At 31.5% G+C, this 26,679-nt stretch overlaps 1 long non-coding RNA gene across 3 annotated transcripts in view; it reads right to left on the bottom strand.

Moving 5' to 3' along the window:
• Positions 1–3,869: 3,869 nt before the first annotated feature.
• Positions 3,870–26,679, bottom strand: part of LOC146993810 (uncharacterized) — an 89,312-nt gene continuing 66,502 nt past the window's right edge. For 2 of the 3 annotated variants that reach the window (XR_015043899.1, XR_015043901.1), the window contains 5 exons: positions 22,398–22,515; positions 17,751–17,868; positions 13,121–13,238; positions 8,496–8,613; positions 3,870–3,982 (listed from right to left, as the gene is read on the bottom strand). This is a non-coding gene — a long non-coding RNA (uncharacterized LOC146993810). The remainder of the gene's footprint in view (positions 3,983–8,495; positions 8,614–13,120; positions 13,239–17,750; positions 17,869–22,397; positions 22,516–26,679) is intronic. The other variant, XR_015043900.1, reaches the window with a different exon arrangement.

Genomic DNA, 26,679 nt, shown 5'->3' with positions numbered 1-26,679 from the left:
TTATGATAAAAGGTATCGACCACGTTGTTTCGAGTGTGGATCATACGAACATTTTAAGCCTCAGTGTCCTCGCTTAAAACCAAATGAAAAGGTAAATTGCGTATCTTCGAATGATGATTTGTTAGAGACATATACAATTAACGGTTTAGTTAATGGGCATGAAATGCCAATTCTTCGAGACACAGGAGCCACTGTTGATGTTATTTCTCGGAAATACATAGATAACGCAAAAATGACTGGAGAACATGTCTGGGTACAATATCTTTTAAATGACCATTTAGTGTGTCTACCGTTAGCGGAAGTTGAAATTAATTGCGAACTTGGTCATATAAAGACAAAGGCAGCTGTTGTTACAAATGATCCTGGCAGATATGTATTGGGTAACAAAACTGCTCAGTTGTTCAAAAAGAAACAATTCTTAAATTTAGAAAGTATAAATGCGGTTTCGACCCGATCTCAAGTAAAACGATCTGGAGAAGGAAATCGAAGTAGAGACACCGAAATGGGGAAAAAGAACTGTTTGTTATTGAGTCTGACAAAGATATTTTACCGCAAGCTGATGAGAAAGACAAGGAAATTAAGAAAATAATTAATGCTAATTCAAAGGAATTAATTGAATCTCAGCATCAAAGCAGAGATCTATCCTCATTGTTTAGCGAAGCTAAAAGTGAAAATTTCGGAAATGATTTCAAAGTAAAGGAGAGCGAGCTGTTGATGAAAAAGAAATTAGATAAAAATGGAAATGAAAATGAAGTAATTGTTATTCCTGAAAAATATAGGGATAAAATGCAGAACTACACAACTTTGGTGCAGAACCAAACAAATAATAGTGCTAAAACTCAGGGTAATTTGGTAAATACTCACCCTCCTAAAAGTCAAGCTCCTGTCAATGCTTCACAGAAATCTGACAAACAATCTAAGCGTTCATCTCTTGATGAGGAAACTGAAGTTATTTATATGGAAGTTGACTCACCTTATATACCTGGTGATTCATCTTCTATGGATCGTGTGTGATTATTCCTCTACAAGTTCCCCAGTTCCTCCTTCTCCAAAAAGTAAAGATGTGTTTGGCAGTTCGTTAGCAGCAGATCAAAGAAATTCTTATAAAAGAACTCATGAAGGTGCTTCTAAAGCTGAGAAATTAAAAATACATTCAGAATATAAGCTCGAGTCAGAAAACTTAGCAAAGAGGCATAAACATGATAGAGGATACGCAAAGTTGCCACATTCAATGAGAATGCAAGTAACAGATAAGAACAAAGGTTCATCTCGCAACAAGCAAAATCTATCTGAAAAGAAAGAACGGACAAAATTAAAAGATTCTCAGTTAAAAGTTCCAGATGAATTGCCAAGTTTTCGACTTGAGATGCAAGTCGAGGAGAAGTTTTTAAAGAAACTAAACAGACAAGAGCAAGTTGTTGAAGAAAAAAAAACTGCCACAAAAGTCTCTGTCACACTCACCTGATTTCAATAAGGAGTTTATTTTGCAAACTGATGTTTCAGACTCTGGTATGGGTGTCATTGTAGCTCATAAAGGTGAACGAGACAATGAACATCCAATATTATACCTCAGTAAGAAGTTTACAGAAACTGAAAAAACGTACTATACCACAGAAAAGGAATTTGCCGCCATAATATTTGCTGTAAAGAAATTTCAATGTTATTTAGACGGGCATACTAAATTCCTCATCATGACCGATCATAATCCCTTAGTTTGGCTCAAAAATAATGTGAGTCTAAATCCACGACTTATGAGATGGGCACTGGTACTAACAGACGAAAACAGACGAAAGGTAAAGCATAATTCAAATACTTTACTTTTAGCATTGAAGCAGACATTCTACATTAAACTGTATTAAATCACATACAGAATTAGTAATATGATAGCTCAAAATATTGTAAGAACCAAACATGCATTATAAAAACATTAAAAAAACTTTATATACATTTATTAGTGTTACAGAATGAGGGTTTATTCTGAAATATTATAAGGTCACTTTCAATGAAATGATAGAAATTTTCACTCAAGGAAGGGACATTCTGTCTGGCTGCCTAGGTTCTATCCAAGCTTCTGTTACAAAAGTTTCATAGAATTTTAAAAATTCAGAAACGAAACTTATGAAGAAATTATTCAACATACCTGGTTCTATGATTTAGCCATTTTACAGACATAATAACTAAATCTTAAACTTGAGGGGGAGGAGAGAACTAAACTAAAGTCTTTGAATTAAAGGGTATTATAAATTCATTTTAAATCAAATTAATTTTGTGAAAGAATTACACAAATATAAGGAATAGACATTTTTACTATAACGTAATGTACGTTTTGCCACTTTGAAAATCTCGAGAACTAAAGCGTGAAATATAAGAAAACTGAAATAAATATTTGGAAAATCTCATCGAACTTAAGTTAGTTTCTAAATTAGATATTTTGAGTGTATTTAAAATTAGGCCAACTACTTTATTCACTTCAAATCCATTACATAATACTAGTATTTAAGAAAAATGGTAAAAGATTGCAAATATGTTAAATAACAATTCTACTGATCTAGAAATGGAAATAATTGATTTTCATCCTAATTAAGATCAAGAATATCTCAAAAAGCCATTTAATTTGTACACTGCTAGAATTTCATTCATACGTGGTTCAACATTTATCCATCAAAACCGGAAAGAATTTATCTCCTACTTTAAACAATTTCCATTGACTGAAAATGAAGTTTAAAAAATCTTAAAATCTCAAAAGCAAGAAGAGCTCTTAACTGAAGATAAGATGAAGGAATTGTTAAATAACACAAGAGCATCATCTGATCTTTTAGCGGAGATTGACCCAATAAAAGAAAAAACAGGACATTTTAAAAGAACTACTGGGAAACATGTGCTCTTTAGAGAGACACGGTTACAGTTGCATCAGTCATTATTATAAGCAAAAGACATCAGCTTTTTCAGAAAATAATTCTGTCATGCATTTGCCAAGAGCACGGAAAGAAGTCCAAAAGAAACTTTCAGAGTGCTTTTCAAAACAAAGTTGAAAGTTAATCTGCAGAATTTTACTTCGAAAATAATAAAACATCTCTGATATGATTTCAAAATGAATTTTTTACTTATGGAATCAATTTTAAATAGATCTTCTCAAATTGGTTCATAAAACTTCACAATATGCCAAAATAGTTCACATTAAGGGAAAAAAATAATAAAGTATGCTTAAAACAACTAAGAAAAAGCACATTTTGAACAGCCTTAACAGAAGACAATTTGGCTCCACTAACTTTCTTTACGAGTACTCATTAAATTTTATTTACATTTCTTTTTTGTTCAACATTTAACTTTCAGTGGCTTTTAAGAGAAAGAGCACCTGATAGAGAGACTCTACATTGAGAAAAAAACTGAAACAAAATTCGTTTATACACAAGCAGTGCAATTACACTGACCTGTTATGAAGAGAAGACCCGTTGGACAGTTAAACTATTAGGCCACACAGAGAGAATGTCCTCGTAATGCGAAAGGAGGCCACATGGGAAAAAATTACACAACAGCATTCATTTTGAAACCACTACTAAGCAACAGAAATCTAAGAAATCTCAGACTTCTGATATTTAAAGTGTTATTATCAGTACCACCTCACTTCCAATATTACAATACAATATAAAGAAAGCACCAATTCAGACACTTGAATATGGAATTCAAAACCTACAAAATAAATGCATAAATGCTACCCTAAACATTAAAACGTAATGTGAAGCGTTCATGTAAAATTTATAAATAGTAAAACTCCAATATAAAGAAAATTGTGAAACGGGACGTACAAATTATAACATTCAAGCATTTCTAGTGGAAATAAAGTTAATATAAAACAAGAATTACCAGCCACAGATGTCTTTTTGCTCTGCATTATTTCTCCGTTCTTTTCATCTTCATTCTTTTTCTTTCATGATATCATGTTCTGCAATCCAAGAGTGCACAAAAATGATGACAAATTACACTAGAAGAGGCCAAGGGGGGAAAAAGGAATCATTAGATTTTAACTACTTTGAAATTAAAGAATAATTATACACAAAGAGAAATATCTAATATTGTTTCTTAATACATAAAACTTCAAAAGTAGCCTTCTTTGTATTAAATACTAGCAATGTGCTACATTGTTACTAAAATCATGACTGCAGTCGATAGAAAAGCAAATGATTTTCCTAATATGACAGAAGTACAGTAAGCGAAGGGGATTTTTAATGTATGGGTACAACATGAACAATGAAAGAAAAAAAAATTAGACAGTTATTACGGATACACAGAATAAAAAGGATAATGATCTTCGAGAAGAGTAAATAATTTCAGCGCTGGTAGAAAGATGGCCCAAAAGACAATAGGCAGGTAATTTTAAATCACAAATAAACAAAATAAACTTTACTGTTAGCTTTGAAGCAGGTGTTATATATTAAACTATCTTAATTCACACACAGAATTAGTGACATAACAGATCGAAAAAGAGTAAGAAACAAACTCGCAATATATTAACATTAAAAGCGCTATACATATATACTTTTATAGATTTATTTTTAGAAAGGGCTCAAATCACCATTCTAAAAACAGATTTCGAAGAACATCTTGGAAACAAAAGTCATAAACCATAAAAGAAATACTTCATTCAGAATTTTAACGTAAGAACCATTTATAATTTTAAGTTCTTTACTTAGGTACTCTCATTCATGAGAGACGAACGCTTAGTCAAATGTACAAGAAAATATCCTGAAATATTACCACGTCACTTTAATGAAATTATAGCAATATTTCACTCAGGGAAAGAACATATTGTCTAGCTGCCCGGGTTCGAGCCCAACTTGAACACATCAATCTAAAACACATCAGATGCCATGGAATGATACAACATTTTGAAATGATGCAAAAAATTTAGATGCAATTTCGTGGGAGAGCAATTGTAATTACCTACATACTAAAATTTTGACCAAAAATTAAAGAAAACTAAGATATTCTTTTTTTTTTTTTTTTCGAAGGAACCAAAGCCATATACTAATATAGGGATGCTCAACATATTGTACTATAAAACCTAAACATAGGAATGAAATTTTCTCAGCTATGTGAGATATCCAATAAAGAGAAATTCTGTAAATTGTAGAATAGAACCTACGTCTGAAAACAGACGAAAGATAAAACATAATTCAAATACTTTACTTTTAGAATTGAAGCAGGCATTCTACATTAAACTGTATTAAATCACATACAGATTTAGTAATATGATAGCTCAAAATATTGTAAGAACCAAACATGCATTATAAAAACATTAAAAAAACTCTATATACATTTATTAGTGTTACAGAATGAGGGTTTATTCTGAAATATTATAAGGTCACTTTCAATGAAATGATAGAAATTTTCACTCAGGGAAGGGACATTCTGTCTGGCTGCCTAGGTTCTATCCCAGCTTCTGTTACAAAAGTTTCATAGAATTTTAAAAATTCAGAAACGAAACTTATGAAGAAATTATTGAACATACCTGGTTCTATGATTTAGCCATTTTACAGACCTAACAACTAAATCTTAAACTTGAGGGGGAGGAGAGAACTAAACTAAAGTTTTTGAATTAAAGGGTATTATACATTCATTTTAAATCAAATTAATTTTGTGAAAGGATACACAAATATAAGGAATATACATCTTTACTATAACGTAATGTACGTTTTGCCACTTTGAAAATCTCGAGAACTAAAGCGTAAAATATAAGAAAACTGAAACAAACATTTGGAAAATCTCATCGAACTTAAGTTAGTTTCTAAATTAGATATTTTGAGTGTATTTAAAATTAGGCCAACTACTTTATTCACTTCAAATCCATTACATAATACTAGTATTTAAGAAAATGGTAAAAGATTGCAAATATGTTAAATAACAATTCTACTGATCTAGAAATGGGAATAACTGATTTTCATCCTAATTAAGATCAAGAATATCTCAAAAAGCTATTTAACTTGTCCACTGCTAGAATTTCATTCATACGTGGTTCTACATTTATCCATCAACACCGGAAAGAATTTATCTCCTACTTTAAACAATTTCCATCGACTGAAAATGAAGTTTAGAAAATCTTAAAATCTCAAAAGTAAAGGATGCCGAAGAATTTTCACATATGAAAGACAGAGAAGTCAAACAATGAATCAGAAAATTACAAAAGAAGAATTGTGTGCTTATAAAACCCCTTGACAATAAAAGCACTCATTACGAAGAAGAGCTCTTAACTGAAGATAAGATGAAGGAATTGTTAAATAACACAAGAGCAACATCTGATCTTTTAGCGGAGATTGACCCAATAAAAGAAAAAACAGGACACTTTAAAAGAACTACTGGGAAACATGTGCTCTTTAGAGCGACACGGTTACAGTTGCATCAGTCATTATTATAAGCAAAAGACATCAGCTTTTTCAGAAAATAATTCTGTCATGCATTTGCCAAGAGCACGGAAAGAAGTCCAAAAGAAACTTTCAGAGTGCTTTTCAAAGCAAAGTTGAAAGTTAATCTGCAGAATTTTACTTCGAAAATAATAAAACATCTCTGATATGATTTCAAAATGAATTTTTTACTTATGGAATCAATTTGAAATAGATCTCTCAATATGGTTCATAAAACTTCACAATATGCCAAAATAGTTCATATTAAGGGAAAAAAATAATAAAGTATGCTTAAAACAACTAAGAAAAAGCACATTTTGAACAGCCTTAACAGAACACAATTTGGCTCCACTAACTTTCTTTACGAGTACTCATTAAATTTTATTTACATTTCTTTTTTGTTCAACATTTAACTTTCAGTGGCTTTTAAGAGAAAGAGCACTTGATAGAGAGACTCTACATTCGGAAAAACTGAAACAAAATTCGTTTATACACAAGCAGTGCAATTACACTGACCTGTTATGAAGAGAAGACCCGTTGGACAGTTAAACTATTAGGCCACACAGAGAGAAAAATGTTTAGCCTCCTCCTCGTAATGCGAAAGGAGGCCACATGGGAAAAAATTACACAACAGCAGTCATTTTGAAACCACTACTAAGCAACAGAACTCTAAGAAATCTCAGACTTCTGATATTTAAAGTGTGATTATCAGTACCACCTCACTTCCAATATTACAATACAATACAGTCAAAAGTCGTTAATTCGGACACCCATAATCCGGAATGATCTATAATCCGGACCTCAAAGCTACAAACTTTCTGCGCATGCGTCGCGTTCACGCATGCGCACAGGCGTTTACGAGAGCGCATAAGACCCTTACAGCTGCGAATATGTTTGTGCGCATGCGCGTTCAATGTGTAACGGAGTTATACGCTAAGCTAAAGTTATCTAATTCAGTTAATGTTGCAGATTGCGTTGTTCCTTAATCTTCGAATTTGATCCGGCTTATTATTTTTTGCAGACTGTTAGACCAATTTTATAAAAGTAAGCTTGAACTTTCGATTATGTCAAATAGAATTTCCGATATATATTTACTACAAAGCGAAAGTATGTTTTGAAATCCGAAATCTGTTTATCAATTTCACGCTGCTCTGCGGCAGAGGGGCGGGGGCAGAAACGTCATTATTAGATTATGATAGATTAGAAAGATTATGTCAAATAGAATTTCCGATATATATTTACTAATATGTAATTTGTATCTACAAAGCGAAAGTATGTTTTGAAAATCCAAAATCTGTTTATCAATTTTACGCTGCGGATTGGAAGTTGATCTATCAGCACTATCCTTATCTTCAGAGCAGATGTTTTTATTTTATTTGGTTTATAATTCGGTACTAAGTGTAGTATTTCATCTCGATATACTCGTCTTTGATATGATTTAAATCAAGTTCCTCGTCATTATAATTCGCTTCCGATAGTGAAGAAAGTGACCCAGAGGTTATTGAAAACGAAAACATTCCGATTGACAAATTAGTCGGTATTCTCAACACAGCAATTATAGGACTTGAACAGCGGAACTTTGTAACTAAAAAAGAAATTATGTCTGTTTAATAGAATTAAAGAGAAAGTATTATCACATGAAACGAAGCAACTTACATTGAAGGAAATGTTTAATAAAGTAAACAAATAAATATTAAGCTTTTTCTTTTTGTGAATTTTGATACCCTTTAGATCATAATTGTTCTTTATTTCATAAATTACGGTTTCATATTTTTAATTTTGTAATTTCTGCATGCCATCTTACCAGATTTAAACTGATGATCTATAATCCGGAATCGCCGAAGTCCCGACGAGTCCGGATTAACGACTTTTGACTGTATAAAGAAAGCACCAATTCAGACACTTGAATATGGAATTCAAAACCTACAAAATTAACGCATAAATGCTACCCTAAACATTAAAACGTAATGTGAAGCGTTCATGTAAAATTTGTAACTAGTAAAACTCCAATATAAAGAAAATTGTGAAACGGGACGTACAAATTATTACATTCAAGCATTTCTAGTGGAAATAAAGTTAATATAAAACAAGAATTACCAGCCACAGATATCTTTTTGCTCTGCATTATTTCTCCGTTCTTTTCATCTTCATTCTGTTTCTTTCATGATATCATGTTCTGCAATCCAAGAGTGCACAAAAATGATGACAAATTACACTAGAAGAGGCCAAGGGGGGAAAAAGGAATCATTAGATTTTAACTACTTTGAAATTAAAGAATAATTATACACAAAGAGAAATATCTAATATTGTTTCTTAATACATAAAACTTCAAAAGTAGCCTTCTTTGTATTAAATACTAGCAATGTGCTACATTGTTACTAAAATCATGACTGCAGTCGATAGAAAAGCAAATGATTTTCCTAATATGACAGAAGTACAGTAAGCGAAGGGGATTTTTAATGTATGGGTACAACATGAACAATGAAAGAAAAAAAAATTAGACAGTTATTACGGATACACAGAATAAAAAGGATAATGATCTTCGAGAAGAGTAAATAATTTCAGCGCTGGTAGAAAGATGGCCCAAAAGACAATAGGCAGGTAATTTTAAATCACAAATAAACAAAATAAACTTTACTGTTAGCTTTGAAGCAGGTGTTATATATTAAACTATCTTAATTCACACACAGAATTAGTGACATAACAGATCGAAAAAGAGTAAGAAACAAACTCGCAATATATTAACATTAAAAGCGCTATACATATATACTTTTATAGATTTATTTTTAGAAAGGGCTCAAATCACCATTCTAAAAACAGATTTCGAAGAACATCTTGGAAACAAAAGTCATAAACCATAAAAGAAATACTTCATTCAGAATTTTAACGTAAGAACCATTTATAATTTTAAGTTCTTTACTTAGGTACTCTCATTCATGAGAGACGAACGCTTAGTCAAATGTACAAGAAAATATCCTGAAATATTACCACGTCACTTTAATGAAATTATAGCAATATTTCACTCAGGGAAAGAACATATTGTCTAGCTGCCCGGGTTCGAGCCCACCTTGAACACATCAATCTAAAACACATCAGATGCCATGGAATGATACAACATTTTGAAATGATGCAAAAAATTTAGATGCAATTTCGTGGGAGAGCAATTGTAATTACCTACATACTAAAATTTTGACCAAAAATTAAAGAAAACTAAGATATTCTTTTTTTTTTTTTTTTCGAAGGAACCAAAGCCATATACTAATATAGGGATGCTCAACATATTGTACTATAAAACCTAAACATAGGAATGAAATTTTCTCAGCTATGTGAGATATCCAATAAAGAGAAATTCTGTAAATTGTAGAATAGAACCTACGTCTGAAAACAGACGAAAGATAAAACATAATTCAAATACTTTACTTTTAGAATTGAAGCAGGCATTCTACATTAAACTGTATTAAATCACATACAGATTTAGTAATATGATAGCTCAAAATATTGTAAGAACCAAACATGCATTATAAAAACATTAAAAAAACTCTATATACATTTATTAGTGTTACAGGGTTTATTCTGAAATATTATAAGGTCACTTTCAATGAAATGATAGAAATTTTCACTCAGGGAAGGGACATTCTGTCTGGCTGCCTAGGTTCTATCCCAGCTTCTGTTACAAAAGTTTCATAGAATTTTAAAAATTCAGAAACGAAACTTATGAAGAAATTATTGAACATACCTGGTTCTATGATTTAGCCATTTTACAGACCTAACAACTAAATCTTAAACTTGAGGGGGAGGAGAGAACTAAACTAAAGTTTTTGAATTAAAGGGTATTATACATTCATTTTAAATCAAATTAATTTTGTGAAAGGATACACAAATATAAGGAATATACATCTTTACTATAACGTAATGTACGTTTTGCCACTTTGAAAATCTCGAGAACTAAAGCGTAAAATATAAGAAAACTGAAACAAACATTTGGAAAATCTCATCGAACTTAAGTTAGTTTCTAAATTAGATATTTTGAGTGTATTTAAAATTAGGCCAACTACTTTATTCACTTCAAATCCATTACATAATACTAGTATTTAAGAAAATGGTAAAAGATTGCAAATATGTTAAATAACAATTCTACTGATCTAGAAATGGGAATAACTGATTTTCATCCTAATTAAGATCAAGAATATCTCAAAAAGCTATTTAACTTGTCCACTGCTAGAATTTCATTCATACGTGGTTCTACATTTATCCATCAACACCGGAAAGAATTTATCTCCTACTTTAAACAATTTCCATCGACTGAAAATGAAGTTTAGAAAATCTTAAAATCTCAAAAGTAAAGGATGCCGAAGAATTTTCACATATGAAAGACAGAGAAGTCAAACAATGAATCAGAAAATTACAAAAGAAGAATTGTGTGCTTATAAAACCCCTTGACAATAAAAGCACTCATTACGAAGAAGAGCTCTTAACTGAAGATAAGATGAAGGAATTGTTAAATAACACAAGAGCAACATCTGATCTTTTAGCGGAGATTGACCCAATAAAAGAAAAAACAGGACACTTTAAAAGAACTACTGGGAAACATGTGCTCTTTAGAGCGACACGGTTACAGTTGCATCAGTCATTATTATAAGCAAAAGACATCAGCTTTTTCAGAAAATAATTCTGTCATGCATTTGCCAAGAGCACGGAAAGAAGTCCAAAAGAAACTTTCAGAGTGCTTTTCAAAGCAAAGTTGAAAGTTAATCTGCAGAATTTTACTTCGAAAATAATAAAACATCTCTGATATGATTTCAAAATGAATTTTTTACTTATGGAATCAATTTGAAATAGATCTCTCAATATGGTTCATAAAACTTCACAATATGCCAAAATAGTTCATATTAAGGGAAAAAAATAATAAAGTATGCTTAAAACAACTAAGAAAAAGCACATTTTGAACAGCCTTAACAGAACACAATTTGGCTCCACTAACTTTCTTTACGAGTACTCATTAAATTTTATTTACATTTCTTTTTTGTTCAACATTTAACTTTCAGTGGCTTTTAAGAGAAAGAGCACTTGATAGAGAGACTCTACATTCGGAAAAACTGAAACAAAATTCGTTTATACACAAGCAGTGCAATTACACTGACCTGTTATGAAGAGAAGACCCGTTGGACAGTTAAACTATTAGGCCACACAGAGAGAAAAATGTTTAGCCTCCTCCTCGTAATGCGAAAGGAGGCCACATGGGAAAAAATTACACAACAGCAGTCATTTTGAAACCACTACTAAGCAACAGAACTCTAAGAAATCTCAGACTTCTGATATTTAAAGTGTGATTATCAGTACCACCTCACTTCCAATATTACAATACAATACAGTCAAAAGTCGTTAATTCGGACACCCATAATCCGGAATGATCTATAATCCGGACCTCAAAGCTACAAACTTTCTGCGCATGCGTCGCGTTCACGCATGCGCACAGGCGTTTACGAGAGCGCATAAGACCCTTACAGCTGCGAATATGTTTGTGCGCATGCGCGTTCAATGTGTAACGGAGTTATACGCTAAGCTAAAGTTATCTAATTCAGTTAATGTTGCAGATTGCGTTGTTCCTTAATCTTCGAATTTGATCCGGCTTATTATTTTTTGCAGACTGTTAGACCAATTTTATAAAAGTAAGCTTGAACTTTCGATTATGTCAAATAGAATTTCCGATATATATTTACTACAAAGCGAAAGTATGTTTTGAAATCCGAAATCTGTTTATCAATTTCACGCTGCTCTGCGGCAGAGGGGCGGGGGCAGAAACGTCATTATTAGATTATGATAGATTAGAAAGATTATGTCAAATAGAATTTCCGATATATATTTACTAATATGTAATTTGTATCTACAAAGCGAAAGTATGTTTTGAAAATCCAAAATCTGTTTATCAATTTTACGCTGCGGATTGGAAGTTGATCTATCAGCACTATCCTTATCTTCAGAGCAGATGTTTTTATTTTATTTGGTTTATAATTCGGTACTAAGTGTAGTATTTCATCTCGATATACTCGTCTTTGATATGATTTAAATCAAGTTCCTCGTCATTATAATTCGCTTCCGATAGTGAAGAAAGTGACCCAGAGGTTATTGAAAACGAAAACATTCCGATTGACAAATTAGTCGGTATTCTCAACACAGCAATTATAGGACTTGAACAGCGGAACTTTGTAACTAAAAAAGAAATTATGTCTGTTTAATAGAATTAAAGAGAAAGTATTATCACATGAAACGAAGCAACTTACATTGAAGGAAATGTTTAATAAAGTAAACAAATAAATATTAAGCTTTTTCTTTTTGTGAATTTTGATACCCTTTAGATCATAATTGTTCTTTATTTCACAAATTACGGTTTCATATTTTTAATTTTGTAATTTCTGCATGCCATCTTACCAGATTTAAACTGATGATCTATAATCCGGAATCGCCGAAGTCCCGACGAGTCCGGATTAACGACTTTTGACTGTATAAAGAAAGCACCAATTCAGACACTTGAATATGGAATTCAAAACCTACAAAATTAACGCATAAATGCTACCCTAAACATTAAAACGTAATGTGAAGCGTTCATGTAAAATTTGTAACTAGTAAAACTCCAATATAAAGAAAATTGTGAAACGGGACGTACAAATTATTACATTCAAGCATTTCTAGTGGAAATAAAGTTAATATAAAACAAGAATTACCAGCCACAGATATCTTTTTGCTCTGCATTATTTCTCCGTTCTTTTCATCTTCATTCTGTTTCTTTCATGATATCATGTTCTGCAATCCAAGAGTGCACAAAAATGATGACAAATTACACTAGAAGAGGCCAAGGGGGGAAAAAGGAATCATTAGATTTTAACTACTTTGAAATTAAAGAATAATTATACACAAAGAGAAATATCTAATATTGTTTCTTAATACATAAAACTTCAAAAGTAGCCTTCTTTGTATTAAATACTAGCAATGTGCTACATTGTTACTAAAATCATGACTGCAGTCGATAGAAAAGCAAATGATTTTCCTAATATGACAGAAGTACAGTAAGCGAAGGGGATTTTTAATGTATGGGTACAACATGAACAATGAAAGAAAAAAAAATTAGACAGTTATTACGGATACACAGAATAAAAAGGATAATGATCTTCGAGAAGAGTAAATAATTTCAGCGCTGGTAGAAAGATGGCCCAAAAGACAATAGGCAGGTAATTTTAAATCACAAATAAACAAAATAAACTTTACTGTTAGCTTTGAAGCAGGTGTTATATATTAAACTATCTTAATTCACACACAGAATTAGTGACATAACAGATCGAAAAAGAGTAAGAAACAAACTCGCAATATATTAACATTAAAAGCGCTATACATATATACTTTTATAGATTTATTTTTAGAAAGGGCTCAAATCACCATTCTAAAAACAGATTTCGAAGAACATCTTGGAAACAAAAGTCATAAACCATAAAAGAAATACTTCATTCAGAATTTTAACGTAAGAACCATTTATAATTTTAAGTTCTTTACTTAGGTACTCTCATTCATGAGAGACGAACGCTTAGTCAAATGTACAAGAAAATATCCTGAAATATTACCACGTCACTTTAATGAAATTATAGCAATATTTCACTCAGGGAAAGAACATATTGTCTAGCTGCCCGGGTTCGAGCCCACCTTGAACACATCAATCTAAAACACATCAGATGCCATGGAATGATACAACATTTTGAAATGATGCAAAAAATTTAGATGCAATTTCGTGGGAGAGCAATTGTAATTACCTACATACTAAAATTTTGACCAAAAATTAAAGAAAACTAAGATATTCTTTTTTTTTTTTTTTCGAAGGAACCAAAGCCATATACTAATATAGGGATGCTCAACATATTGTACTATAAAACCTAAACATAGGAATGAAATTTTCTCAGCTATGTGAGATATCCAATAAAGAGAAATTCTGTAAATTGTAGAATAGAACCTACGTCTGAAAACAGACGAAAGATAAAACATAATTCAAATACTTTACTTTTAGAATTGAAGCAGGCATTCTACATTAAACTGTATTAAATCACATACAGATTTAGTAATATGATAGCTCAAAATATTGTAAGAACCAAACATGCATTATAAAAACATTAAAAAAACTCTATATACATTTATTAGTGTTACAGAATGAGGGTTTATTCTGAAATATTATAAGGTCACTTTCAATGAAATGATAGAAATTTTCACTCAGGGAAGGGACATTCTGTCTGGCTGCCTAGGTTCTATCCCAGCTTCTGTTACAAAAGTTTCATAGAATTTTAAAAATTCAGAAACGAAACTTATGAAGAAATTATTGAACATACCTGGTTCTATGATTTAGCCATTTTACAGACCTAACAACTAAATCTTAAACTTGAGGGGGAGGAGAGAACTAAACTAAAGTTTTTGAATTAAAGGGTATTATACATTCATTTTAAATCAAATTAATTTTGTGAAAGGATACACAAATATAAGGAATATACATCTTTACTATAACGTAATGTACGTTTTGCCACTTTGAAAATCTCGAGAACTAAAGCGTAAAATATAAGAAAACTGAAACAAACATTTGGAAAATCTCATCGAACTTAAGTTAGTTTCTAAATTAGATATTTTGAGTGTATTTAAAATTAGGCCAACTACTTTATTCACTTCAAATCCATTACATAATACTAGTATTTAAGAAAATGGTAAAAGATTGCAAATATGTTAAATAACAATTCTACTGATCTAGAAATGGGAATAACTGATTTTCATCCTAATTAAGATCAAGAATATCTCAAAAAGCTATTTAACTTGTCCACTGCTAGAATTTCATTCATACGTGGTTCAACATTTATCCATCAACAACGGAAAGAATTTATCTCCTACTTTAAACAATTTCCATTGACTGAAAATGAAGTTTAAAAAATCTTAAAATCTCAAAAGCAAAGGATACCGAAGAATTTTCACATATGAAAGACAGAGAAGTCAAACAATGAATCAGAAAATTACAAAAGAAGAATTGTGTGCTTATAAAACCCCTTGATAATAAAAGCGCTCATTATGAAGAAGAGCTCTTAACTGAAGATAAGATGAAGGAATTGTTAAATAACACAAGAGCATCATCTGATCTTTTAGCGGAGATTGACCCAATAAAAGAAAAAACAGGACACTTTAAAAGAACTACTGGGAAACATGTGCTCTTTAGAGCGACACGGTTACAGTTGCATCAGTCATTATTATAAGCAAAAGACATCAGCTTTTTCAGAAAATAATTCTGTCATGCATTTGCCAAGAGCACGGAAAGAAGTCCAAAAGAAACTTTCAGAGTGCTTTTCAAAGCAAAGTTGAAAGTTAATCTGCAGAATTTTACTTCGAAAATAATAAAACATCTCTGATATGATTTCAAAATGAATTTTTTACTTATGGAATCAATTTGAAATAGATCTCTCAATATGGTTCATAAAACTTCACAATATGCCAAAATAGTTCATATTAAGGGAAAAAAATAATAAAGTATGCTTAAAACAACTAAGAAAAAGCACATTTTGAACAGCCTTAACAGAACACAATTTGGCTCCACTAACTTTCTTTACGAGTACTCATTAAATTTTATTTACATTTCTTTTTTGTTCAACATTTAACTTTCAGTGGCTTTTAAGAGAAAGAGCACTTGATAGAGAGACTCTACATTCGGAAAAACTGAAACAAAATTCGTTTATACACAAGCAGTGCAATTACACTGACCTGTTATGAAGAGAAGACCCGTTGGACAGTTAAACTATTAGGCCACACAGAGAGAAAAATGTTTAGCCTCCTCCTCGTAATGCGAAAGGAGGCCACATGGGAAAAAATTACACAACAGCAGTCATTTTGAAACCACTACTAAGCAACAGAACTCTAAGAAATCTCAGACTTCTGATATTTAAAGTGTGATTATCAGTACCACCTCACTTCCAATATTACAATACAATACAGTCAAAAGTCGTTAATTCGGACACCCATAATCCGGAATGATCTATAATCCGGACCTCAAAGCTACAAACTTTCTGCGCATGCGTCGCGTTCACGCATGCGCACAGGCGTTTACGAGAGCGCATAAGACCCTTACAGCTGCGAATATGTTTGTGCGCATGCGCGTTCAATGTGTAACGGAGTTATACGCTAAGCTAAAGTTATCTAATTCAGTTAATGTTGCAGATTGCGTTGTTCCTTAATCTTCGAATTTGATCCGGCTTATTATTTTTTGCAGACTGTTAGACCAATTTTATAAAAGTAAGCTTGAACTTTCGATTATGTCAAATAGAATTTCCGATATATATTTACTACAAAGCGAAAGTATGTTTTGAAATCCGAAATCTGTTTATCAATTTCACGCTGCTCTGCGGCAGAGGGGCGGGGGCAGAAACGTCATTATTAGATTATGATAGATTAGAAAGATTATGTCAAATAGAATTTCCGATATATATTTACTAATATGTAATTTGTATCTACAAAGCGAAAGTATGTTTTGAAAATCCAAAATCTGTTTATCAATTTTACGCTGCGGATTGGAAGTTGATCTATCAGCACTATCCTTATCTTCAGAGCAGATGTTTTTATTTTATTTGGTTTATAATTCGGTACTAAGTGTAGTATTTCATCTCGATATACTCGTCTTTGATATGATTTAAATCAAGTTCCTCGTCATTATAATTCGCTTCCGATAGTGAAGAAAGTGACCCAGAGGTTATTGAAAACGAAAACATTCCGATTGACAAATTAGTCGGTATTCTCAACACAGCAATTATAGGACTTGAACAGCGGAACTTTGTAACTAAAAAAGAAATTATGTCTGTTTAATAGAATTAAAGAGAAAGTATTATCACATGAAACGAAGCAACTTACATTGAAGGAAATGTTTAATAAAGTAAACAAATAAATATTAAGCTTTTTCTTTTTGTGAATTTTGATACCCTTTAGATCATAATTGTTCTTTATTTCATAAATTACGGTTTCATATTTTTAATTTTGTAATTTCTGCATGCCATCTTACCAGATTTAAACTGATGATCTATAATCCGGAATCGCCGAAGTCCCGACGAGTCCGGATTAACGACTTTTGACTGTATAAAGAAAGCACCAATTCAGACACTTGAATATGGAATTCAAAACCTACAAAATTAACGCATAAATGCTACCCTAAACATTAAAACGTAATGTGAAGCGTTCATGTAAAATTTGTAACTAGTAAAACTCCAATATAAAGAAAATTGTGAAACGGGACGTACAAATTATTACATTCAAGCATTTCTAGTGGAAATAAAGTTAATATAAAACAAGAATTACCAGCCACAGATATCTTTTTGCTCTGCATTATTTCTCCGTTCTTTTCATCTTCATTCTGTTTCTTTCATGATATCATGTTCTGCAATCCAAGAGTGCACAAAAATGATGACAAATTACACTAGAAGAGGCCAAGGGGGGAAAAAGGAATCATTAGATTTTAACTACTTTGAAATTAAAGAATAATTATACACAAAGAGAAATATCTAATATTGTTTCTTAATACATAAAACTTCAAAAGTAGCCTTCTTTGTATTAAATACTAGCAATGTGCTACATTGTTACTAAAATCATGACTGCAGTCGATAGAAAAGCAAATGATTTTCCTAATATGACAGAAGTACAGTAAGCGAAGGGGATTTTTAATGTATGGGTACAACATGAACAATGAAAGAAAAAAAAATTAGACAGTTATTACGGATACACAGAATAAAAAGGATAATGATCTTCGAGAAGAGTAAATAATTTCAGCGCTGGTAGAAAGATGGCCCAAAAGACAATAGGCAGGTAATTTTAAATCACAAATAAACAAAATAAACTTTACTGTTAGCTTTGAAGCAGGTGTTATATATTAAACTATCTTAATTCACACACAGAATTAGTGACATAACAGATCGAAAAAGAGTAAGAAACAAACTCGCAATATATTAACATTAAAAGCGCTATACATATATACTTTTATAGATTTATTTTTAGAAAGGGCTCAAATCACCATTCTAAAAACAGATTTCGAAGAACATCTTGGAAACAAAAGTCATAAACCATAAAAGAAATACTTCATTCAGAATTTTAACGTAAGAACCATTTATAATTTTAAGTTCTTTACTTAGGTACTCTCATTCATGAGAGACGAACGCTTAGTCAAATGTACAAGAAAATATCCTGAAATATTACCACGTCACTTTAATGAAATTATAGCAATATTTCACTCAGGGAAAGAACATATTGTCTAGCTGCCCGGGTTCGAGCCCACCTTGAACACATCAATCTAAAACACATCAGATGCCATGGAATGATACAACATTTTGAAATGATGCAAAAAATTTAGATGCAATTTCGTGGGAGAGCAATTGTAATTACCTACATACTAAAATTTTGACCAAAAATTAAAGAAAACTAAGATATTCTTTTTTTTTTTTTTTCGAAGGAACCAAAGCCATATACTAATATAGGGATGCTCAACATATTGTACTATAAAACCTAAACATAGGAATGAAATTTTCTCAGCTATGTGAGATATCCAATAAAGAGAAATTCTGTAAATTGTAGAATAGAACCTACGTCTGAAAACAGACGAAAGATAAAACATAATTCAAATACTTTACTTTTAGAATTGAAGCAGGCATTCTACATTAAACTGTATTAAATCACATACAGATTTAGTAATATGATAGCTCAAAATATTGTAAGAACCAAACATGCATTATAAAAACATTAAAAAAACTCTATATACATTTATTAGTGTTACAGAATGAGGGTTTATTCTGAAATATTATAAGGTCACTTTCAATGAAATGATAGAAATTTTCACTCAGGGAAGGGACATTCTGTCTGGCTGCCTAGGTTCTATCCCAGCTTCTGTTACAAAAGTTTCATAGAATTTTAAAAATTCAGAAACGAAACTTATGAAGAAATTATTGAACATACCTGGTTCTATGATTTAGCCATTTTACAGACCTAACAACTAAATCTTAAACTTGAGGGGGAGGAGAGAACTAAACTAAAGTTTTTGAATTAAAGGGTATTATACATTCATTTTAAATCAAATTAATTTTGTGAAAGGATACACAAATATAAGGAATATACATCTTTACTATAACGTAATGTACGTTTTGCCACTTTGAAAATCTCGAGAACTAAAGCGTAAAATATAAGAAAACTGAAACAAACATTTGGAAAATCTCATCGAACTTAAGTTAGTTTCTAAATTAGATATTTTGAGTGTATTTAAAATTAGGCCAACTACTTTATTCACTTCAAATCCATTACATAATACTAGTATTTAAGAAAATGGTAAAAGATTGCAAATATGTTAAATAACAATTCTACTGATCTAGAAATGGGAATAACTGATTTTCATCCTAATTAAGATCAAGAATATCTCAAAAAGCTATTTAACTTGTCCACTGCTAGAATTTCATTCATACGTGGTTCTACATTTATCCATCAACACCGGAAAGAATTTATCTCCTACTTTAAACAATTTCCATCGACTGAAAATGAAGTTTAGAAAATCTTAAAATCTCAAAAGTAAAGGATGCCGAAGAATTTTCACATATGAAAGACAGAGAAGTCAAACAATGAATCAGAAAATTACAAAAGAAGAATTGTGTGCTTATAAAACCCCTTGACAATAAAAGCACTCATTACGAAGAAGAGCTCTTAACTGAAGATAAGATGAAGGAATTGTTAAATAACACAAGAGCAACATCTGATCTTTTAGCGGAGATTGACCCAATAAAAGAAAAAACAGGACACTTTAAAAGAACTACTGGGAAACATGTGCTCTTTAGAGCGACACGGTTACAGTTGCATCAGTCATTATTATAAGCAAAAGACATCAGCTTTTTCAGAAAATAATTCTGTCATGCATTTGCCAAGAGCACGGAAAGAAGTCCAAAAGAAACTTTCAGAGTGCTTTTCAAAGCAAAGTTGAAAGTTAATCTGCAGAATTTTACTTCGAAAATAATAAAACATCTCTGATATGATTTCAAAATGAATTTTTTACTTATGGAATCAATTTGAAATAGATCTCTCAATATGGTTCATAAAACTTCACAATATGCCAAAATAGTTCATATTAAGGGAAAAAAATAATAAAGTATGCTTAAAACAACTAAGAAAAAGCACATTTTGAACAGCCTTAACAGAACACAATTTGGCTCCACTAACTTTCTTTACGAGTACTCATTAAATTTTATTTACATTTCTTTTTTGTTCAACATTTAACTTTCAGTGGCTTTTAAGAGAAAGAGCACTTGATAGAGAGACTCTACATTCGGAAAAACTGAAACAAAATTCGTTTATACACAAGCAGTGCAATTACACTGACCTGTTATGAAGAGAAGACCCGTTGGACAGTTAAACTATTAGGCCACACAGAGAGAAAAATGTTTAGCCTCCTCCTCGTAATGCGAAAGGAGGCCACATGGGAAAAAATTACACAACAGCAGTCATTTTGAAACCACTACTAAGCAACAGAACTCTAAGAAATCTCAGACTTCTGATATTTAAAGTGTGATTATCAGTACCACCTCACTTCCAATATTACAATACAATACAGTCAAAAGTCGTTAATTCGGACACCCATAATCCGGAATGATCTATAATCCGGACCTCAAAGCTACAAACTTTCTGCGCATGCGTCGCGTTCACGCATGCGCACAGGCGTTTACGAGAGCGCATAAGACCCTTACAGCTGCGAATATGTTTGTGCGCATGCGCGTTCAATGTGTAACGGAGTTATACGCTAAGCTAAAGTTATCTAATTCAGTTAATGTTGCAGATTGCGTTGTTCCTTAATCTTCGAATTTGATCCGGCTTATTATTTTTTGCAGACTGTTAGACCAATTTTATAAAAGTAAGCTTGAACTTTCGATTATGTCAAATAGAATTTCCGATATATATTTACTACAAAGCGAAAGTATGTTTTGAAATCCGAAATCTGTTTATCAATTTCACGCTGCTCTGCGGCAGAGGGGCGGGGGCAGAAACGTCATTATTAGATTATGATAGATTAGAAAGATTATGTCAAATAGAATTTCCGATATATATTTACTAATATGTAATTTGTATCTACAAAGCGAAAGTATGTTTTGAAAATCCAAAATCTGTTTATCAATTTTACGCTGCGGATTGGAAGTTGATCTATCAGCACTATCCTTATCTTCAGAGCAGATGTTTTTATTTTATTTGGTTTATAATTCGGTACTAAGTGTAGTATTTCATCTCGATATACTCGTCTTTGATATGATTTAAATCAAGTTCCTCGTCATTATAATTCGCTTCCGATAGTGAAGAAAGTGACCCAGAGGTTATTGAAAACGAAAACATTCCGATTGACAAATTAGTCGGTATTCTCAACACAGCAATTATAGGACTTGAACAGCGGAACTTTGTAACTAAAAAAGAAATTATGTCTGTTTAATAGAATTAAAGAGAAAGTATTATCACATGAAACGAAGCAACTTACATTGAAGGAAATGTTTAATAAAGTAAACAAATAAATATTAAGCTTTTTCTTTTTGTGAATTTTGATACCTTTTAGATCATAATTGTTCTTTATTTCATAAATTACGGTTTCATATTTTTAATTTTGTAATTTCTGCATGCCATCTTACCAGATTTAAACTGATGATCTATAATCCGGAAAAATCGATAATCCGGAATCGCCGAAGTCCCGACGAGTCCGGATTAACGACTTTTGACTGTATAAAGAAAGCACCAATTCAGACACTTGAATATGGAATTCAAAACCTACAAAATTAACGCATAAATGCTACCCTAAACATTAAAACGTAATGTGAAGCGTTCATGTAAAATTTGTAACTAGTAAAACTCCAATATAAAGAAAATTGTGAAACGGGACGTACAAATTATTACATTCAAGCATTTCTAGTGGAAATAAAGTTAATATAAAACAAGAATTACCAGCCACAGATATCTTTTTGCTCTGCATTATTTCTCCGTTCTTTTCACCTTCATTCTTTTTCTTTCATGATATCATGTTCTCCAATCCAAGAGTGCACAAAAATGATGACAAATTACACTAGAAGAGGCCAAGGGGGGAAAAAGGAATCATTAGATTTTAACTACTTTGAAATTAAAGAATAATTATACACAAAGAGAAACATCTAATATTGTTTCTTAATACATAAAACTTCAAAAGTAGCCTTCTTTGTATTAAATTCTAGCAATGTGCTACATTGTTACTAAAATCATGACTGCAGTCGATAGAAAAGCAAATGATTTTCCTAATATGACAGAAGTACAGTAAGCGAAGGGGATTTTTAATGTATGGGTACAACATGAACAATGAAAGAAAAAAAAATTAGACAGTTATAACGGATACACAGAATAAAAAGGATAATGATCTTCGAGAAGAGTAAATAATTTCAGCGCTGGTAGAAAGATGGCCCAAAAGACAATAGGCAGGTAATTTTAAATCACAAATAAACAAAATAAAATTTACTGTTAGCTTTGAAGCAGGTGTTATATATTAAACTATCTTAATTCACACACAGAATTAGTGACATAACAGATCGAAAAAGAGTAAGAAACAAACTCGCAATATATTAACATTAAAAGCGCTATACATATATACTTTTATAGATTTATTTTTAGAAAGGGCTCAAATCACCATTCTAAAAACAGATTTCGAAGAACATCTTGGAAACAAAAGTCATAAACCATAAAAGAAATACTTCATTCAGAATTTTAACGTAAGAACCATTTATAATTTTAAGTTCTTTACTTAGGTACTCTCATTCATGAGAGACGAACGCTTAGTCAAATGTACAAGAAAATATCCTGAAATATTACCACGTCACTTTAATGAAATTATAGCAATATTTCACTCAGGGAAAGAACATATTGTCTAGCTGCCCGGGTTCGAGCCCACCTTGAACACATCGATCTAAAACACATCAGATGCCATGGAATGATACAGCATTTTGAAATGATGCAAAAAATTTAGATGCAATTTCGTGGGAGAGCAATTGTAATTACCTACATACTAAAATTTTGACCAAAAATTAAGGAAAACTAAGATATTCTTTTTTTTTTTTTTTTTTCGAAGGAACCAAAGCCATATACTAATATAGGGATGCTCAACATATTGTACTATAAAACCTAAACATAGGAATGAAATTTTCTCAGCTATGTGAGATATCCAATAAAGAGAAATTCTGTAAATTGTAGAATAGAACCTACGTCTGAAAACAGACGAAAGATAAAACATAATTCAAATACTTTACTTTTAGAATTGAAGCAGGCATTCTACATTAAACTGTATTAAATCACATACAGATTTAGTAATATGATAGCTCAAAATATTGTAAGAACCAAACATGCATTATAAAAACATTAAAAAAACTCTATATACATTTATTAGTGTTACAGAATGAGGGTTTATTCTGAAATATTATAAGGTCACTTTCAATGAAATGATAGAAATTTTCACTCAGGGAAGGGACATTCTGTCTGGCTGCCTAGGTTCTATCCCAGCTTCTGTTACAAAAGTTTCATAGAATTTTAAAAATTCAGAAACGAAACTTATGAAGAAATTATTGAACATACCTGGTTCTATGATTTAGCCATTTTACAGACCTAACAACTAAATCTTAAACTTGAGGGGGAGGAGAGAACTAAACTAAAGTTTTTGAATTAAAGGGTATTATACATTCATTTTAAATCAAATTAATTTTGTGAAAGGATTACACAAATATAAGGAATATACATCTTTACTATAACGTAATGTACGTTTTGCCACTTTGAAAATCTCGAGAACTAAAGCGTAAAATATAAGAAAACTGAAACAAACATTTGGAAAATCTCATCGAACTTAAGTTAGTTTCTAAATTAGATATTTTGAGTGTATTTAAAATTAGGCCAACTACTTTATTCACTTCAAATCCATTACATAATACTAGTATTTAAGAAAATGGTAAAAGATTGCAAATATGTTAAATAACAATTCTACTGATCTAGAAATGGGAATAACTGATTTTCATCCTAATTAAGATCAAGAATATCTCAAAAAGCTATTTAACTTGTCCACTGCTAGAATTTCATTCATACGTGGTTCTACATTTATCCATCAACACCGGAAAGAATTTATCTCCTACTTTAAACAATTTCCATCGACTGAAAATGAAGTTTAGAAAATCTTAAAATCTCAAAAGTAAAGGATGCCGAAGAATTTTCACATATGAAAGACAGAGAAGTCAAACAATGAATCAGAAAATTACAAAAGAAGAATTGTGTGCTTATAAAACCCCTTGACAATAAAAGCACTCATTACGAAGAAGAGCTCTTAACTGAAGATAAGATGAAGGAATTGTTAAATAACACAAGAGCAACATCTGATCTTTTAGCGGAGATTGACCCAATAAAAGAAAAAACAGGACACTTTAAAAGAACTACTGGGAAACGTGCTCTTTAGAGCGAACGGTTACAGTTGCATCAGTCATTATTATAAGCAAAAGACATCAGCTTTTTCAGAAAATAATTCTGTCATGCATTTGCCAAGAGCACGGAAAGAAGTCCAAAAGAAACTTTCAGAGTGCTTTTCAAAGCAAAGTTGAAAGTTAATCTGCAGAATTTTACTTCGAAAATAATAAAACATCTCTGATATGATTTCAAAATGAATTTTTTACTTATGGTATCAATTTGAAATAGATCTCTCAATATGGTTCATAAAACTTCACAATATGCCAAAATAGTTCATATTAAGGGAAAAAAATAATAAAGTATGCTTAAAACAACTAAGAAAAAGCACATTTTGAACAGCCTTAACAGAACACAATTTGGCTCCACTAACTTTCTTTACGAGTACTCATTAAATTTTATTTACATTTCTTTTTTGTTCAACATTTAACTTTCAGTGGCTTTTAAGAGAAAGAGCACTTGATAGAGAGACTCTACATTCGGAAAAACTGAAACAAAATTCGTTTATACACAAGCAGTGCAATTACACTGACCTGTTATGAAGAGAAGACCCGTTGGACAGTTAAACTATTAGGCCACACAGAGAGAAAAATGTTTAGCCTCCTCCTCGTAATGCGAAAGGAGGCCACATGGGAAAAAATTACACAACAGCAGTCATTTTGAAACCACTACTAAGCAACAGAACAACTCTAAGAAATCTCAGACTTCTGATATTTAAAGTGTGATTATCAGTACCACCTCACTTCCAATATTACAATACAATACAGTCAAAAGTCGTTAATTCGGACACCCATAATCCGGAATGATCTATAATCCGGACCTCAAAGCTACAAACTTTCTGCGCATGCGTCGCGTTCACGCATGCGCACAGGCGTTTACGAGAGCGCATAAGACCCTTACAGCTGCGAATATGTTTGTGCGCACGCGTTTAATGTGTAACGGAGTTATACGCTAAGCTAAAGTTATCTAATTCAGTTAATGTTGCAGATTGCGTTGTTCCTTAATCTTCGAATTTGATCCGGCTTATTATTTTTTGCAGACTGTTAGACCAATTTTATAAAAGTAAGCTTGAACTTTCGATTATGTCAAATAGAATTTCCGATATATATTTACTACAAAGCGAAAGTATGTTTTGAAATCCGAAATCTGTTTATCAATTTCACGCTGCTCTGCGGCAGAGGGGGGGGCAGAAACGTCATTATTAGATTATGATAGATTAGAACGATTATGTCAAATAGAATTTCCGATATATATTTACTAATATGTAATTTGTATCTACAAAGCGAAAGTATGTTTTGAAATCCAAAATCTGTTTATCAATTTTACGCTGCGGATTGGAAGTTGATCTATCAGCACTATCCTTATCTTCAGAGCAGATGTTTTTATTTTATTTGGTTTATAATTCGGTACTAAGTGTAGTATTTCATCTCGATATACTCGTCTTTGATATGATTTAAATCAAGTTCCTCGTCATTATAATTCGCTTCCGACAGTGAAGAAAGTGACCCAGAGGTTATTGAAAACGAAAACATTCCGATTGACAAATTAGTCGGTATTCTCAACACAGCAATTATAGGACTTGAACAGCGGAACTTTGTAACTAAAAAAGAAATCATGTCTGTTTAATAGAATTAAAGAGAAAGTATTATCACATGAAACGAAGCAACTTACATTGAAGGAAATGTTTAATAAAGTAAACAAATAAATATTAAGCTTTTTCTTTTTGTGAATTTTGATACCCTTTAGATCATAAGTGTTCTTTATT

The sequence above is a fragment of the Stegodyphus dumicola genome, chromosome 11, assembly GCF_044657685.1.
Source record: "Stegodyphus dumicola isolate Sdum_Otavi_A_Nest chromosome 11, ASM4465768v1".
Classification (NCBI taxonomy): Eukaryota; Metazoa; Arthropoda; class Arachnida; order Araneae; family Eresidae; genus Stegodyphus; species Stegodyphus dumicola.
Note: the sequence above shows the minus strand (reverse complement) of the source record. Positions and strands in the feature narration are given on the sequence as shown.